This window comes from Bombina bombina, chromosome 1, assembly GCF_027579735.1.
Source record: "Bombina bombina isolate aBomBom1 chromosome 1, aBomBom1.pri, whole genome shotgun sequence".
NCBI classification, from domain to species: Eukaryota; Metazoa; Chordata; class Amphibia; order Anura; family Bombinatoridae; genus Bombina; species Bombina bombina.
The window spans coordinates 1,087,995,253-1,088,004,435 of record NC_069499.1 but is presented as its reverse complement, the minus strand read 5'-3'; the positions used below and the strand labels follow the sequence as shown (position 1 = coordinate 1,088,004,435).

The following is a 9,183-nucleotide window of genomic DNA, read 5'->3' as shown; positions in this document are numbered from 1 at the left end:
CTCTTCGCTCACTTTTTTGCTGTTAACGCCGGGTTTCTAAAAACCGTAATACCAGCGATGTCTGTAAGTGAGCGGTGAGCATAAACTGCTAGTTAGCACTGCACAGCTTCTAACGCAAAACTCATAATCTAGGTGTATAGTTTTAATGTTTTTAAAATATTTATTTTAATAACTTTTATTTCCCCATAGGAATCAATGGGGCTGCATTAGGATCTAAACGCTGCTTTTTTGAAGGTGTTAGGTTTTTTTCCAGCCGGCTCTCCCCCATCGATTCCTATGGGGAAATCGTGCACAAGCACGTTTTAGCAGCTCACCACTAACGTAAGCAACGCTGGTATTGAGGTGAGATGTGGAGCTAAATTTTGCTCTACTCTCACTTTTTGCGGTTAACGCAGGGTTTATAAAAATCTGTAATACCAGCGCTGTCTGTAAGTGAACGGTGAGCATGAACTGCTCATTAGCACCGCACCCCTGTTAACGCAAAACTTGTAATCTAGGCGAATGTTCTCTTTAACCAACAAGATAATAATTTGATTTCCTATAAACAGAAGTTTATTTCAATAGAATTCTAACATATCGGAACATTATTTTAAGTCTAAAATGACTGAGCAGTTAAGAGTTAAAAACATTCTCTTTCTGAGTAATGTTTCCAGGAACTAGTTATCTGAATATAACAACAATTTGAAAAGGGTATTGTTATAAGTAAGAAGGGGGTCATAAAAGCATTTAGTGTTACAGAGTTCATTTCTACTTCCTGGAAACAAAAAAATCCATCAAAGTCCTCAATGAACTCACTGAAGCTATGCTATGCAAACTGCTTCATATGAAACGGTGCATTCCTATAATTTTATCTGTATCCTGAATGCGACCTATGATGATACTGTTAGAAAATATGACAGCTAGATAAATTGCAGCATGTTTTAAAATCAGACAAATTGGAAAACAAATGTGTTAGACGAATTGGAAAGCAAATATATTACTGTTACATTGTTATGTGTCACACCAATAAATAAATACTTTAAAATCATGAAGGATAGATCTTCTTTCACTGTATTGGTGTCTGGGGAGCTGAGGGTAGCAACATGCCACTGAAATTATCTACCTTTATCTAATCAAAAGCAAAAACTTTAGTCACTGTTTTGATGCCAGTAAGAAATGTATACAACAGGCTATTTTCTCCTGCTGCCACTGTTATTATTGTTTGGGGCATTTTCTTTATTTATTTATTAATTATGTATTGTAATACACTTAAAAGATTGGGCTGAGATAGAACCTGTTTTTTCTTTTCTTTCGTTTTTTTTGTCCACAATCTGCTTCAGTATGTACTGAACCAAAAGGGACATTGAGCAAAAAAAAGGCATTTTATTTTAAATGCTAACGATGGCTTTGAGCCGTCACAGAGTTTCCCACTCTGGTGCTAACAATGGCTCAGAGCCGTCGCTAGCACTCTACCAACTTGAGGGAGATCTGGGGGATCCCATCCGCTCCTACCCCGTCGATCGGGCCTGCATAGTGACAGGCATCGCGGGGGCTTCACGTTATGCACGGTGACGTCACTCGAAATGACTTGATGACCTCACTGCCCAACTTTATTTAAAATTCACAATGTTAAGTATAGGAGCAGGGGGCATGCTGCTTAAAAGCCTGTATCTCAGGCATCAAAGCAGCTACAAACCCCCAAGGCCCACCGTTGGAATGGTAATCACCTAACCTTTCCAACAGTGTAAGTAAAAATATTTAAAAAAAAAAAAAAAAAAACACTTAAAACAGCTTAGCACCCAGGTGGGAAAGTGCTTAGCACTCAAAGGGTTAAGCTAACAAGTAGTCCATATTTGTCCAGAAGCTCAATGGCTGATAAGAGAAACCCCCACATTTGCAATAAGGAGAAATATGTTCCAGCATCCAAACTTCTTAAAAAGGGACTTTACATTATACCAATGTCCATGGTACAAAACACCAACATTTTGCGCCTATAATCAGCCCTTAATCATTGATTAATCACGATTAAGGGCTGAATGTAAGCTGAAACATTGTTGTTTTGTACCTTGGCCCTGGCATAATGTAATAAAGGTTCCTTTTTAAGAAGTTTGGTGGCTGAAACCTATTTCTCTTTATTGTGACTGTGGAGGTAGCTGATCCGGATTTCTGTGCCTAAATTGTGTTTTCCACTATTGAAGTATGATAAAAAAAAACACAGGTTGCAGGAACATCTGTTTTACAGAAAAAAATTAATTCATATGTCATAATGCCCTCTTGTAGATGCAGCAAAGAAAAATACATATTTATATCTGTTACGCACCAATTTGTTAATAATCATGTCCTGATTCACAAACTACTCATCCATTCTTTTTTTTATTCTTTTTTTTAATTTTTGCTTGAAGCCACACTGGTGGGTGCAAAAAGTATAATTGAAAAGTAACATTTTTAAAATCTTCAAGATAATTTCTGACACATGCATTGTTATACTTACTAGTGTATTGATGAGTGAACAAGCTATCACAGATTTATGGGTTGATCACAGTCTGTCAGAAAAACATATCTATCTAATGATTTTCAACAGCAATCACCATTAAAGTATATGGACATTTTTGTAGATAAATCATTTGAAAAGTTTTTCTAAAGTATTGTGATTGACCCCTTAGTTAGTAATTAGAAAAACCTTCAATAGTAGCTTAAACCCTTCACTACCGAGACTTTCAGAGAAGAACTTACCCAAAATCCTGGATCATTTTTAGCATTTTTGCTATCACTCCATTTAAACAGAAATAGAGCCTTGTTTTTTTTTATTTACCTGTCAAAACTATATAACAGCAGATGATCATTACAGACTTGCTGTCTGTAACGATTTGGCATCAGCCCTCATATGGAACCGGAGCATCGATTGCGCTTCGGTTAAATATGTGGGCAGATGCTTGGAGCTCAGTCCAAATGGGTGAAGGGATTAAAGGGATATGAAAACATTTTTTTTTCTTTCATGACTCAGATAGAGTATGCAATTTAATCAATTTTCTAATTTACTCCTATTATCAATTTTTCTTTGTTCTCCTGGTATCTTTATTTTAAAAAAGCCAGAATATAAGCTTAGGAGCCAGCCCATTTTTGGTTCAGCACCCTGGATAGCGCTTGCTGATTGGTGGCAACATTTAGCCCAGGAGCGAAACAAAAAATGAGCCGACTCCTAAGCTTACATTCCTGCTTTTCAAATAAAGATACCAATAGAACAAAGAAAAATTGATAAAATGAGTAAATTAGAATGTTGCTTAAAATTGCATGCTCTATCTATCTCTATCTAAATAAAAATATTGGGTTTCATATCCCTTTAAAACAGATGAAGAATATAACAAAATGAGAATCACAAAGTCTATTTATAGAGACATAAGTCTTAATAGTGTTATAGAGTTTATTTGAATAAAATCAGTTTGTATGCTTAAATAAAATACTTTACTTTGACAAAAGTTTCATATTCTTCTTGTGCATGTTCTTGTGCATTATAACCTGTATTAGTTCTGGTGTAGGGACTAGCGTGGGTAAAGCTCCCAAGACATTTGTGCCTTTGGTGCTTCCCAGGACTTTTGTCAAAGGTAAGTACTTTTTCAAGCATAAAAGTTAGATTAATTTCAATAACCAGTATAAAAATGTAGGAATATCTATGCCCATTTCATTTGGGAATAAATAGCTATATTTATAATATTTATAAAGTTAATTTATATTACTTATTGACATTTACTATACATTTCTTTAGTGTAGTATTGAAACTTACATGTTATTTTTCACTGATATTTATTTGTTTATGGCTGGTAAATAATAAACTTCTTTGTTTTATCCACAGTTACAGACCAGATAAAGTACCAAGTTGGAGATAAATACTACGACGTTGTAGCTAACCTCAGTGGCATTAACTGTCAAGTTATGAAGCCTTGATCAAGTGATAAAACAGGCAGAAGTTTACATTCAGTCATTCTGCTGAAATGCTGACGTGCATAAACTACGTACAGTGTAAACATAATGGAAAGCTGGGTTTGCCCAGGTCTATGACATCTCTAGTCAAGGTCCAAATCATGCAGAGTTTACAGAAAAAAATATAAAAGTAGTATTTGTTTTCATGAAGGTGAGCCAGTGTTGGTTGTTTTTGCTGAGATAAGAAAAGCCTCAGTTAAAAATATATACCTTGTACATTGAACATAGGCAGGGTGTCTGGTTTAACTCAGAATTAAAACACATTCATTTGTTTGACAGTTCATAGGGTCTTTCTACCTTTTCTGTAATTTATTTACTACAAAGTCTTGAAACTGCTGTTGTGAGTTACTTGCTCCATTTTATAATTTGAACTTTTGAGTATAATTAAACATTTAATACATTCCTATGTCTAGACATAAATTTATAAAAGAATTTTGAGAAACTATCGATTCAGTTATGTCTGAGACATCTATACTTCTACCTGTGCTAGCTAGTTCATTATAGGGCATTACAGCTGCTTGTTGTAGAATTGCTGTCAACATAAAAAATACAACAGGGACAGTGTATATTGCACACAGTGTGCACAAAATATTGTATTCAAACTATTCAAACTATTCTGTTGTCTACAGGAGATTAGCAGATGGAAGTTATTATTTTGCTTTTCTAATGTAAAGTGCAGGAGACGTAGATGCCACAATATCCAATCAGATAAATAAATAAGGCTAATAAGGTGTTTGATTCCCAGTTTATAGATCTCCATGTCATGCCTGCATTTTTACAATGTGACACCCAGGCCAATTATACCAAAGGACAGGTAGTAAAAAAAACCAGGATAATCATGACAGTTAGCAAGTATTGTGTATGTATCTCCTTAATTAAAGACAGCTACAAGATTCATTATAGAAGACAACTTTGGAATCTTGAAAGTTCTGGGATCATCAGTGAGGAATATGGTTAGAAAGTCAGAAATTATTACAAGCAACTTGTTTTCTCAATACTGGTAATTTATATGTAAGAACGAGAAGGTTGGCCAAATATCGAGAAAAAAAAGATTGTTTATAGAATTTGGAGTTTTGAGCCAACATAGTCAATTATATTCAGTAGATAAACTAATACTCTATATTTTCATTTACAAAGGATCAATTTGATTAAAAACAAGTTATATACAGTATTTGTGCTTTTGCTATATATAGTGTTTTTCTAAAACGGTTTAAAATGTTACATGGTGTAATATTTGTTCAAGTGTCATTTCTTGTTTTCTATTTTTTATGTTTACATATATTGTGTATTTATTATTTATTTAGCATGATAGTTGCTATTGTAGCTGCTATTAATATTATCTAGTAAGGCTATATTAGTATTGTTTTGTGTATATATAACATAACCTCAAAATCTTTATGTAATAGAACTTGACATAGATCTTTTCTTTAATACATATATTTGTAAATGAAAAATTAAACAATGATGTTGGCAAAAAAAATAAAAAAAATAAATCAAACCATGTTCTTACGAACATCCTTTTCTTGTTCTTTCCTGTTTATTTACTGATTGTTCTCATATATTTGGGCACATCCAGTGTGTTTGTGACCGAGCCTCCATTTTATTTCATACCATGAACACTTCTCTATTATAGCTTTTAGTTGATACAGCTATGGGTTGTGAGTAATGCACTGTAAAGCCAAGCAAAATAGATCTTTATATATATATATGTGTGTGTGTGTGTATATATATATATATATATATATATATATATATATATATATATATATATATATATAGAGAGAGAGAGAGAGAGAGAGAGAGAGAGAGAGAGAGAGTCATAATGGGATAAATCTATCTCTAAATAGATAGATACATAGATACATACATAGATATTGCTGCATTTAAAGGGACACTCAGGTTTTATTAAATTTTCATGATTCAGGTACAGCATGTAATTTTAAACAACTTTCCAATTTACTTCCATTAAAAAAAATGTGCACATTCTTTTATATTTACACTTTTTTGAGTCACCAGCTCCTACTGAGCATGTGCGCGAACTCAGACTATACGAATATGCATTTGTGATTGGCTGATTGCTATCACATGGTACAGGGGGAGTGGAAATATACATAACTTTGAAATGTGTTAGAAAAGAATCTACTACTCAATTGAAATTCAGAGTATATGTTATTGTATTGTCTTGTTATCTTGCATTTGTTGATTATGCAAATCTACTGTGTTTACTGATCCTTTAAGTATTGTTATTTAAACTTAATGTAGCAGAAATAAATATGATTGCTTAAATATTTTGTTGTTTGTCTCTATTTCTTTATATTTCCCCATGTGTTTCTATGGGGCATAGCATTTGCCACAGATCAACAGTAGTAAGTGAAATACTACTTTTGAAAAGCAGAAGGGATATTGCCTAAAAATCTTAATTGTAGACCTTAAGGGATTAAATGCCCTACATCTCCTGAGTGTCTGCTTGTAACTTAACTTAACTTAACACTTAATATAACTTAACAACTAATAAATAAAACACAACACAGTTCTGTGGGTGAAAGACCCGTGGGTCGCATTTATTGGTACCAGCCGTGGAACTGGCAGTTAACTTATCCACGGGTGGCGGCAATCGGGGCCTATATCTAACTATGAATAACCCCTTCTAGAAAATGGCCAAGGGACACAGCTGCAGACCACAAGGCGGAGATACTCACGCAGCTTACATAATTAGGGGTTTTCCGGCCTAACAATACTCAGCCCGAGCACGCCCAAGCATACCAAGCCTGTGACGTCACCCTGACCGCAATGGCCATTACCAAACCTCCTTCCAGTCTGCAGCCGTGATCCTGACCACCCGCCAGAGTAGGGTGCAAGCATTATTAACTCCAAACCTGTAGGTCCAGCCTTGACTTGACGAACAGCATGTCAATAACTGGGGAGTTCAAAATTACCGTCCTTGGTCTTAGGGAAGTAGTTCGAGTAACCCTCTTCCTGCCTCAGACACCTAGTCTCGATAGAGACCTAATGACAGACCGACAGCAGCACTCACTCCTACAGGCCTTAACCCTTAGCTACGCTCCGGGCTATTTGCCCTGCACTTTCTTAAGGGATTAAATGCCCTACATCTCCTGAGTGTCTGCTTGTAACTTAACTTAACTTAACACTTAATATAACTTAACAACTAATAAATAAAACACAACACAGTTCTGTGGGTGAAAGACCCGTGGGTCGCATTTATTGGTACCAGCCATGGAACTGGCAGTTAACTTATCCACGGGTGGCGGCAATCGGGGCCTACATCTAACTATGAATAACCCCTTCTAGAAAATGGCCAAGGGACACAGCTGCAGACCACAAGGCGGAGATACTCACGCAGCTTACATAATTAGGGGTTTTCCGGCCTAACAATACTCAGCCCGAGCACGCCCAAGCATACCAAGCCTGTGACGTCACCCTGACCGCAATGGCCATTACCAAACCTCCTTCCAGTCTGCAGCCGTGATCCTGACCACCCGCCACAAGAGACTGACCTGCATATACAATGGTCCTGACTCTTGCCGCCACCCTATACTCTTAGGAGTAACTCCTGCCTGATGTTCTGCAAGAACAAATCTACTCCTGCCGGTTCTAAATGAACCCCATCCTGCCTATACAAACCCTTATGGGCTGCCGAGATGTTCCCGTGCTCTACCACAAAACCCTCGAGTTCCACTACCTGCTTCCTCAGGTCCCTATTGATCTTTTTCCTGACCTGGAAAGCTGCCTTATGACACACCATGTGCCTCCATCTTAATCTAGGGATCACATTCGACCACCCGATTCTCACACCTGGAAACCAGAGTTTGAACTGCCTCAGGTCTGACTGCATTGCCCGGATCAGATCCAATGTGGGAATGGCCCCCACATCATTGCCGCCAGCATGAATTATCAAAATGTGAGGTTTCTCCCACCTTTTCGCTGTGGTCTGGAGCAATGCAGGCAGATCTGACCAAGACAAGCCTCTGCGCCCTAGCCAACGTAACACAGCCCTGGACGATTCAATTCCTAGCTGCTGTCCTCCTGGCATGGCTGCAGCTCTAATTGCGGCCCAGTGCACATATGAATGGCCGACGATCCACACCCGTACAGGACCTGGACGTATTTCTGAAACAAAGGAAACAAGAGTTAGCCCGCTTGCAGTAGACCAGGTCCACAACCTTGGCCCATAACCTTCTGGTATCACCCCCGCAAGCCCCCCAACTCTTGCATGCATGACCCTTGCTCCCCGATCTCAAACATACAGCGGCCTAACGTAAGATTTATACCGCTGCGACCTCCACCGCCCCAATGAGCGGATCCGATCCGAGGACCAACCCAGCTCTGCTGCTGTCGTCGCTGCCCCCACCCTGAAGGAGTGTGGGGCGATCCGAGACCCGTCTAGGCCAGCCTTTTGCGCTGCCTTCTCCAATACCTTGCCAAACTGGTATCTGGTCAGTGGGTCTCCATTAGCATGTATCAAAAACCTGGAGGAGCCTCCTGGCCGTACTCCCAGGTAAGATGACACTAGCCGCACCGGGCAACAGGCAACACCTTGCTGCCCCGGCAGTGAAAGCCAGGCTCCCCGGCCCTCCTGGTCCGTTTTGGACCTGGGAATGAACAATAGCACGGAGTCCTCCACCAGCCGAACATGGCTGTGCATGACCCCCCCTGTGGCCGCCGTTCTGGCTCGCGGTACCAACTTACCCACCCTTAATGCGCCGTGAAACGCTAAGCCAAAGGCCGCCCCAAAGAGGCGGGCCTCAAAAGGTGAGGAACATATCTCTGGCAGCACGTCCAATAATTTTACTAGCCGTTCTGCCGTAATGGGCTCCCTTGTGTCTCGTCGTGGAACTTCCAGACGGCCCCAGCCCCTCAACAGCTGTTTAACGAGAAAGGATCGCGACTCGTCTTTAAAGGCGTATAGCCTGCAGAAAAAAGCCACAGCCGATAGTCTTGCTACCACCGCCCCCTTCGTTGCTCGCTTACCTCTCAGCTCCGCCAGCCAGCGCAACAAAAACCCTTGTTCACCCTCGCAAGAGGGGAACTCATGGAGGTCGCAAAAACCTACCCATTCACTCCAGTACCTCACGTATGCCGACCATGTGCTGGGTGCCAACGAAGCCCGCAACACCGGGATCAGTTGCTGTAGTCCTTCGCCATCTGCCACAAAAAGAGAGGGCAAGAAAGACCATTAGGAGCCGCGGCAGGCGCCGCAGCCCTAAA

The 9,183-nt window shown here is 39.3% G+C and overlaps 1 protein-coding gene across 1 annotated transcript in view; it reads left to right on the top strand.

The window, feature by feature from the left end:
- LOC128641994 (1,25-dihydroxyvitamin D(3) 24-hydroxylase, mitochondrial) overlaps nucleotides 1–5,455 on the top strand; it is a 53,435-nt gene extending 47,980 nt beyond the window's left edge. Inside the window, exon 12 of the mRNA XM_053694661.1 lies at nucleotides 3,830–5,455. The gene's annotated coding sequence lies outside the window, so the exon portion shown is untranslated. The remainder of the gene's footprint in view (nucleotides 1–3,829) is intronic.
- Nucleotides 5,456–9,183: the final 3,728 nt, after the last annotated feature.